Below are 8,634 nucleotides of genomic sequence, written 5' to 3' on the forward strand. Positions count from 1 at the left end.
GTTCCCCCTCCCTGGAAGTACCCAGGAGCAGGCAGAGCCCGGATGCTGCCGTGCACAGCTCAGCCCGTGCTCCGAGCAGGCAGGGTTGGGCTGTCAGCAAATCTGATTGGCATTAATTGTTTGCAAGACTCTGTTTTGCAAAACCATTTTGCACAGAGTGAATAAACAAGAAGACGGGGAATCAAAGCGCACTCTCAGCCTTAAATCCCTGAATCGGGGAAAGCATGCCTGCTCCCATCCAAAAATGCTGCAGAGCAGCACATCGCTGCTCTGGAAGGAGGAAAATATCAGAGAACAGCGTGGGTTTTTTTTTTTTTTTATATTTAAACTGAGCCAACTTAATTAACTTGCAATAAAAAATGGCACAGCACTTTGTACTGGGATGAGCTTTCTCTACAGCAGAAAACAAAAGGGCACGTCTGGTCGCCAGCTCAGGCTCCCATCCACATCCCTGTCCCGGCGGGGCTGGCGCACGGGGCGTAGGTGTCCGTGCAGCGTGGCGGGAGGGCTGGACCGGGAAAGTCAGCTGTGACATGTTCAGCCGGGCAGGATCAGAGGGAGATGATGGGGCTCATCGTAACATCTTCATTCCTACTCTGCAGTCTTACGTCAAGGCATCTTTGCTGGTGATAGCGCTGCAAGTCCCCCGTGTGCTGCCAGGGCAGAGCAATTAGCAGTGCCCTAACAGCGCAGGCAGGATCAGGCGTCCCACAGCCACGCGTTATCGGGGAGCGCGCTGGCAGGTAAGGACATCGCCCAGATAACTAGGAGCTCCATCGGTGACGGGGCGGTGGGGACCAAGTCCTGTCTCAGCTTCACGGCAGCACTTACTGCTCTTGTATTCGAGCTATACCCAGTTCTCCATCAGCGGTTTAAAAACAGAGTGTGAAGCTCTCCATAGGGAGCATGTGTTGATTTGTTTCACGATTTCCATTAATTACCAGGTAAATGAGATCCCTGCACACTCCTTGGGCACCTTGCCTCATCTGTTCAGGCTTTTGACAGCTGCTGGAACAGTAAGTATGTTTTCATCACATGATGCCTGGCAGGGCATCCTCTCCCTCGCTCTGACCTCCAGAATCATCCCATCTGCTTTATTTCAGCATCCCCCCTTGGAATTTGTTCTCAGCAGCTAAAATCCATCCCAGTGCAGGCAGGGGAGCTCTGAGCCCTCGAGGCTTCAATTAGCGGAGGAAAAGTACCTTGGAGCCTTGAGGCTGGCCACCGCTTTTGGGTGAATGCCATCCAGTATGTAGAATTTAGGACCTGGCGAAGGGCTTGCATCAGGCTGAGCTAATGCACGTGAGGCACCAAGCAAATCGATCGTCGGTGCGTTAAACTTTCTCTGCTGAAACCTTTCCTGGAAAGCCAATTAACAGCACCTAGTGCCCGCTCCGGCTGCTCTTACTCCGTAATTAAAGTCAGGCAACAGCCGACCTTTGGGGGGAGGCGATGGGAAGAGGGGAATAATCTTTGATTTATTACAAGGGAGAGAGCCCGTAGCCTGGCTGCACGTAGGACCTGCCGACTCGCACAAGCTCAACGACTTAAACCCCGGGGCTGGGGAGCGAGACAGGGCTGCTGCACGGGGCAGAGCTCCTTCTGCATCCCAGGAGAACTCCAGTGATGGAAAGCAAACTGAGCAAGGTGGGATGCGCGGAAGATACTCGTGGCCGTGACTGCACTTAGCCACAGGACAGCCCCCATTAGTGGGCGAGCGAGGGAGAGCCGGGAGCATCCAGGCCAAGGCACGTGAAGCTGACGGACACCAAAACCATCTCCAAACCGCATCCCGAGGGAGCTGCTCCTTGGGGTGAGCCCTCTGCTCGAGTCGCGCATGGAAACGCGCCTCTGGGGCCAGGCACGCTCCCACCCCACCACCCTGAATGATCCCAGCCCAGCAAGCTGCAGGTCTGATTTAGCAAGGCAGGTTTCTTTCTGGGGCAGGGGGACTTTTCAGATCAGATGAAGGGGTGGGACACGCTCACGTACCAGCTCATTTACAGCATGTGACATGCCCCAGTGATTTACAGGCATGCAGAGGGCCTGCAACCCACTGCGGCTTTCAAGGATTACTTAACACAGGATGAAGTAGATCAAATGCAAATGGATGGATGGTATGTGAACTACTCCAGCCAGCCAGGGCTGCTAAACCCTCTGGTTTCTTTCACAAGGCTTTGAAATGGGGAAATGTAGCTTCAGATAATTTATTTGCTAGGGGCACTGGGGAGGGCAGGGGAATATTTATGAGCCAGAGAAAATCCACAAGGTATGTCTCTGGGGATGCACCCACCAGGGCACAGAGCACCATTTAAGCAGGGAAAGGGGAACGTGATCCCTGCCTTCAGCCCTGACTGCCAGGGAGAGGGGTCACCTCCTCGGGAGCCCAGCCAGAGCCCCCCAACTATCCCCGCTGGGGCAAGGAAATGAATGCTGTGCCCAGAGCATCTCCTGGAGAAGGGGGACGAGCAAAGAGGGGGCTGTTTGGCATCTCTCTGCCGGCAGGCAGGCAGGCTCTGCCCCTTGGTCTCTGCCTCCCTGTGGGGTCAGACAAGCTGGTTGGTTACCGGGGTGCAGGGTGAGATGGATCCCACTGGGATCTCCCTTACACCCCTCCAGGATTCTCAGCACATCTGGACCCAGAGCATCCCCGTCAGGGTCCCACAAGTGAGGGGACTGGGTTGCCAACACTGGGAACTGCTGTTTGCCAAAAAGAGTGGTCAAAAAAAAAATCCTAATCACCATTTATTTTTGTTGGCACCAAAAGCCGTTTCATTGCTCCTCGTGGCATCCAGCACGCTGGAAACACGGTGCTCACAAGGGAGACAGCTAAGAGGGAGCAGCTCAGCGTCTTAATTGGGGGCACTTGATGCAGATAAGAGCCACACACTGTGAACCTGGCCAGCACCAACCTCCAGCCCCCAACGTTCCCATGGATCTGCTCCACTTTCTACATACATGGCCCCAAGCCAGAGACTTACTTGGAAAAGCAGAGGAAGTCTGCAGAGGAGGGAAGAGGGTAATTCCTTGAAATGCTGTCTTTGGGGATGGGATCTGCAGTTGCTGGAAATTCCTTCCCTGGTTTGGGGATAGGATTTGCAGTAGTTGGAAATTCCTTCCCTGGAAGCTCAGTTGCAAAGCTCAGCTCCCCCCTCCCCATGGCCGCCAGGCCTGCGCAATGCCTCGTGCTCAGCACTACGTGCAGCAGGACACTGCGACCCACGGCCCCACGGTTTGCAGGCACAAGGTGAAGCCTCCTGTCCATGGCACCGGTGGCTCGGCAGGCAATTTCCTACAAGAACCAGTTCAGAATCCAGTTCAAATGGAAAAAAAGCAGAAAGCAGCTGGGTCATGTAGGGAGGTTTGGTTTTTAAGAGAGCAGTGCAGCCACAAGCAATGTTATTAAGCCCAGAAATGGTGTTCAGCAGCAGCAGCTGCAGTCACAGGGGCAGACTGCGGAGTTGGGAAGGATCGTCAGCCTGGGAACCAGGCCAGCACCCCCCGGAGGGGCAATTGCCTGCTGAGGACTGCCTCTACCTGAGGACAACAACCATGTGGGGCTGGCAACCCCCCACACACACCCTGGGTCCAGTGTCAGCTGCTGGGGATGGTCCCTGGCCCCGCAGGACCTGTGAAGCAGCCGGAGCAGGGCCAGGCACAGCTCTGCAGACCCCGCATGCATCCGAAGCAGCAGCCTGTGCCATCAGCATCAGATCTGAAGCCAGCTTGTGTCTGGGAAAATCATGAACTTACAGAAGGGGAAAATAATAAACTTTAAAAAAAAAAAAAAAATCCCTCTAAAATAGCATAGTGTGCCTGTGTCCTAACCCCCAGGAACCATGGGTTGAGAGATCAAACCTTATTCCTCAAGGGACTGATATCACCATTTGGTATCAATTTTCCATCCAACTGCTCCTTTTTAGGAATTGTTTCTCTTGCTCCAAAAAACGAGCACTCCCAGGGAGCCACCAAGCGCAGGGAACCCTGGCTCCACGCCGGCTCCACGCCACCGCTCCGAGCCCCACAGCCCCATGACTGCAGCGGTGCCTCCCCACCGGGCACTGCCCCACACAGGTGCACACCGCGATGGGAAAGGGAAGCAGGGACTCGATATGGGGCCGTGGTCCTGTTCGCCCCAATGGAGCCAGCGTTTGGGATGTGAACCATCATGGGAAGGCAGTGGCAGGGTGACTCAAGGAGCCCCATGCCCACAGCAGCAAGGATGGAGCATCCCAAAGAGAGCATCCCCGATGGTCTGCGTGACGGGCCATGGCTGTGGCACTTGCTGCCAGGACACAGCTGCACTTTGGTAAAAGGAACTGCTCAAAGAAAGGAGTACGTAACTTTTTTTTTCCCCCCCCTTCCTTTGTTTGAAGGGCAGGAGAATTTCTGACAGCCCTGGGTGGAGGAGATTGTGCACACAGAGGTGTTCTCCCAGAAATGATCCAGCCCTGACTCTGGTGACTAGTGAGGCGATAAAATTAAGCTCCTGTGTCCTCACGAGCAGGAGGTAGAAGGACATTTAGTCACACTCTTTAAATGAGGCATTGAACACCATAAAGTTTAACACCGCCATCCAACACACACTTGGGAGCAGAGACTTCTCCGCCAAAGCCCAGCAGCTCTTACTTGCTTTCTACAACAATAACAAACTCAACACAGGTCTCAACACATCTGCGAGCATGGAGGGCGTACCCACGGCACGGCTCACGCCAGGGGCGATGCTGGGGTTGCCCAGCACTGCCCCTCTGCAAAGGGAGGGACGCGGGCAGAGATCTCTGCGGCACGGGGCACCTCTCGGGCAGGCTGGTCGACAGCCAAGGCGGCAGACGGCTGCGCAGAGAGCTGTGCTGGCCAAGCTCACAGGGCAGCTGAGGGCCAGGGCCGCCGGGCACCGCTCGTGCCAGCACTGCGGCGCAGAGCGGAAAAACACTTTCTGCTCGGTGTCAGACTGAGAAGGGGCTTAAAACAGGGCAGATCCCCCACACGCAACTTAGCGGGGGAGTCCAGGCTGAACCCCCAGCTCAAACACAGGAGGGATGCTCGGTTTAAGCTTCATGCATCTGGTCGGGATCCAAGCCCTGCACCACAATGCGACACAGCAGAGATCCCCGACCAAGACAGGATTAAACCCAACCAGCATGGGAGCACAGGCAAACCCTGCAGTGCCCAGGCACAGGCAGGCAACACGGGCTCTTCTCCAAAATCACATGAGCTTGTTGTCCTCCCTCCAACTAGTTCCTCCCAGACAGAGGGCTTCATTGTGGCCAAACTGAAGAGAAACCAGGTGTTACAGTTCCCTTCATCTCCTCCCAGCACCTCCTAGCTGGACTTTAGGCCCTGCAGCCCCACACCACAGCCTCACACAGGCGGCTGTGTGCACGTAAAGCTTGGTCCCCTATAGCTGCCAGGGAGAAAAACACTTCCCCACCAAACATCACGATGCCACCCCTATAACTGCAACAGCATCAGCTACACATCGCTCTTTTTGTGAGCTTTGTTTTGAGTTTTGTAAGCAGTAAGAGACACAGATCTGCCCCAGGACACGTGCCTGCCCACAATCTCCGCAAGCTTCACTCACCACCCTGTGTCGCTGGAGGATTTTGTCACTGCTGTAAGGTCCGATGTGCAGGGGACAAGCCACAGCTTTTGCACACTCAGCAGCAAATCTGAATGCAACAAGGAGAAACAGAGCAAAGACTTACTGGAGCCCAAACCACAACTTCATCTGCCTGTTGGGGTTTTAACCCAGCACAACCAGTGATGGGCACCTGGGAGCACTGGAGCACAGGTGGAGGGGATAACACAGAGGCTGCTCCTGGTGCAGGAGGGTCTCGGCTGGGTCTGAGCCCCCTCCCTGACCCTGCAGCCCCAGAGAACAGCTGGGCTGTTTGTGCTTTAGGAAAGGTGGGATAGGGCTGGAGAAAGGGAACAGGAACAGCTCCTGTGCTGCATTTATACCACATTTATAAAAGCACCCTGCTCCTGGTGCAAATGGGGAAGGGTCTGTCTTCCAAAGGAGTGGGTGGAGGCTCTGTTGCACCGTGAGGGGAAAATAAAGTAGACACCAAGCCCTGGAAGTCCTCCCATCTCCCCTGCTCCCCCCACCTGCACTGCTGCCCAGACCAAAAGGCAACTGCTTACAGCTGGGGGCACTCTGGGTGGGTGGAGATGACCCCTGCATCTCCCGCGGCCGTGCCAGGCTGCATGTGAGGAAGCTCCTAAAGCTCCGCACAATAAAATGAGATTGTGGTGATAATTACGGAGCTTATGGAGGCCAATTAAAATCCTTGGGAGAATGTAAAAGACTTTAACCCAGTTTGGAGTAGGGGAGGCAGAGGTGTTGTGCTGGCCCCCCTGCAGGGAGGGAGCGCATTGCACCAGGTGCTGGCCATGTCTTGCCGGTGTTTGGGCTGCAACAGCCCTGAACACTGTGTACAAAAGCAAAGGGAATTGGCAAGGGAGAATGAGTCAGGGCCAGGAAAGGACTTGGGGGTTATGAGAAGCATTTTAAAATGAATTGGAAACTTCACAAGCAGCCAACAAGGTGACTGTAACGCAGGAGAAATATAACCGGAGCGCTCTGAGCCGATGAATAACTGTATTGCAGCGTGGCCGACCAGCTGTGGCCACAGCCAGTACACGGGGAGGGGGAATGAGCACCCAGGAGCTCTGCCCATCAATCTGGCCCAGCAGTGGTGCAAACCAGGCGGGCAGGGGCTGCTGAGGGTGGGAAATGGCTTAACAGCCTGCTGGCATTTCTGCGTCCATCCAAGCTGTTAGAAGGCCAGGACCCGGCGCTCTCCATCCCTGCCTCAGTTTCCCCATCTTCCCGGGGGAAGGGGGTGGGACGACACCGGAGCGGGGTTGCAAAGTGCCCCGAGGTTAATGCACGGATCCCGCCTGCACGGGCACCTCCACCACAGGCGCAGAGCCCTCCCGGCTGGGTGAGCTCCCACTCCCCGCTGTAAGGAGGGCTTGGCCCGGCCCGGCCGTGGAGAGGCCGCCCCAGGGTCGCGGCGCTGCGTGGGGGCTGCCGGGCTCGTCCCGCGGCCTCCTCCGGCTGCGGCGGCTTCAGGAGGCGCCTGGGGGGGGGGGGCCGGGGGAGTACCGGGGGGTACCAGAGGTACCGGCGGGGTTCTGGGGGGGTACCGGGGGGTTTCCGGGGGGGTACCAGAGGTACCGGGGGTACTGGGGGTACCAGAGGTATCGGGGGGTTCCGGGGGGTGCCGGGGGTACCAGCGGTACCGAGGGGGTTCCGGGGGGTGCCGGGGGTACCAGCGGTACCGGGGGTACTGGGGGTACCGGGGGTACCAGAGGTATCGGGGGGTTTCCGGGGGGGTACCAGAGGTACCGGGGGTACTGGGGGTACCAGAGGTATCGGGGGGTTCCGGGGGTACCAGCGGTTCCGGGGGGGTTCCGGGGGTACCAGCGGTACCGGGAGGTTCCGGGGGGGTTCCGGGGGGTACCGGGGGTACCAGCGGTACCGGGGGGGTTCCGGGGGGTGCCGGGGGTACCAGCGGTACCGGGAGGTTCCGGGGGGGTTCCGGGGGTACCAGCGGTACCGGGGGCAGCGCCCACCCCGGCCCGGGGCCTCCTGCCCGCCCGTGGCCCCACAGCGCCCCCCAGCGGCCGCAGCGCTGCAGCGCCCCGACCCCGCCGAGCCCCCCCCGGCCCGACAGCCCCAGCAGATCGGTATTAAAGCAAAACCTCTTGCAACATATTTTTCTGCAAAGAACCCCCCCCCCAAAAAAAAAAAAAAAAAAACCCAACAACGAAAAACCCAACCAGCCAACCTTGCCCTAGGACCAATATTCCAGATTTTTATTTGTTTTCACCTGTACAGCAGCGATTAGCACCGGCACATCATTAAAGCCTCAAGCAGGTGAGCCATGGGGTAGTTATCGCTGATCTACCGTTAGCTTGGCCGAATGCTGCTGGGTCCGACTCGTGTGAGTCGATGGGTCGAGTGTCCTATAGTGCTTTGGCCGAGACGGTGCCTCTGCCCTGTTCCCGCTTCAGTCGCCGCTGGCTGAGGCCGCAGGTTGTAAGCCACCGTTTGCAGGTGATCATTTTGGATTCAAGGCCAGAGAGTTTGCAGCAGTAGTTTAAGCATCACCCCCAGTGAGGACTCATGCCACAGAAATAATCCAGCGGTACTGGCCAAAAGAAGGGACTCGGCTAGTACCATCCTGCCTGTGAGACGCACTTTGGGCATCTAGGCAGGCTCAGCCTGTGGACCCAGTTCTGGGTAGCTGCTACCCTCCTCCTTCATGAGCTGGGCTGTATCACAACTGTTTCCATGACAAAATAGCCTAAGGCCAGCTGCAGGACTGGGGACATGACCAGTCGAGAATGCACCAGCACAGGAAGCAGCTGGTGTCAGTTTTAGCTCCCGTGCTCATGCTGCCTCGTAAGAGGCACAGAGGTGTAAGAGGGCAAGTACTGTGTAACCCCACTAGAAGGTCACGGGGCTGTCCTACACAATTGCAATGGTTTCCGGACCACGACAGTATCCGTGCCATGCACAGTACAACAAGTCCTCTGGTCCAAGGGAGGCCAGAGACTCCCCACGCTCCATTTCATGCTCAGCAGAGGCACCAGCACTGGCCCTTTTGGCCTTCCCAAGGGCTA

This window comes from Balearica regulorum, chromosome 17 (assembly GCF_011004875.1).
Source record: "Balearica regulorum gibbericeps isolate bBalReg1 chromosome 17, bBalReg1.pri, whole genome shotgun sequence".
In the NCBI taxonomy this organism is placed as follows: domain Eukaryota; kingdom Metazoa; phylum Chordata; class Aves; order Gruiformes; family Gruidae; genus Balearica; species Balearica regulorum.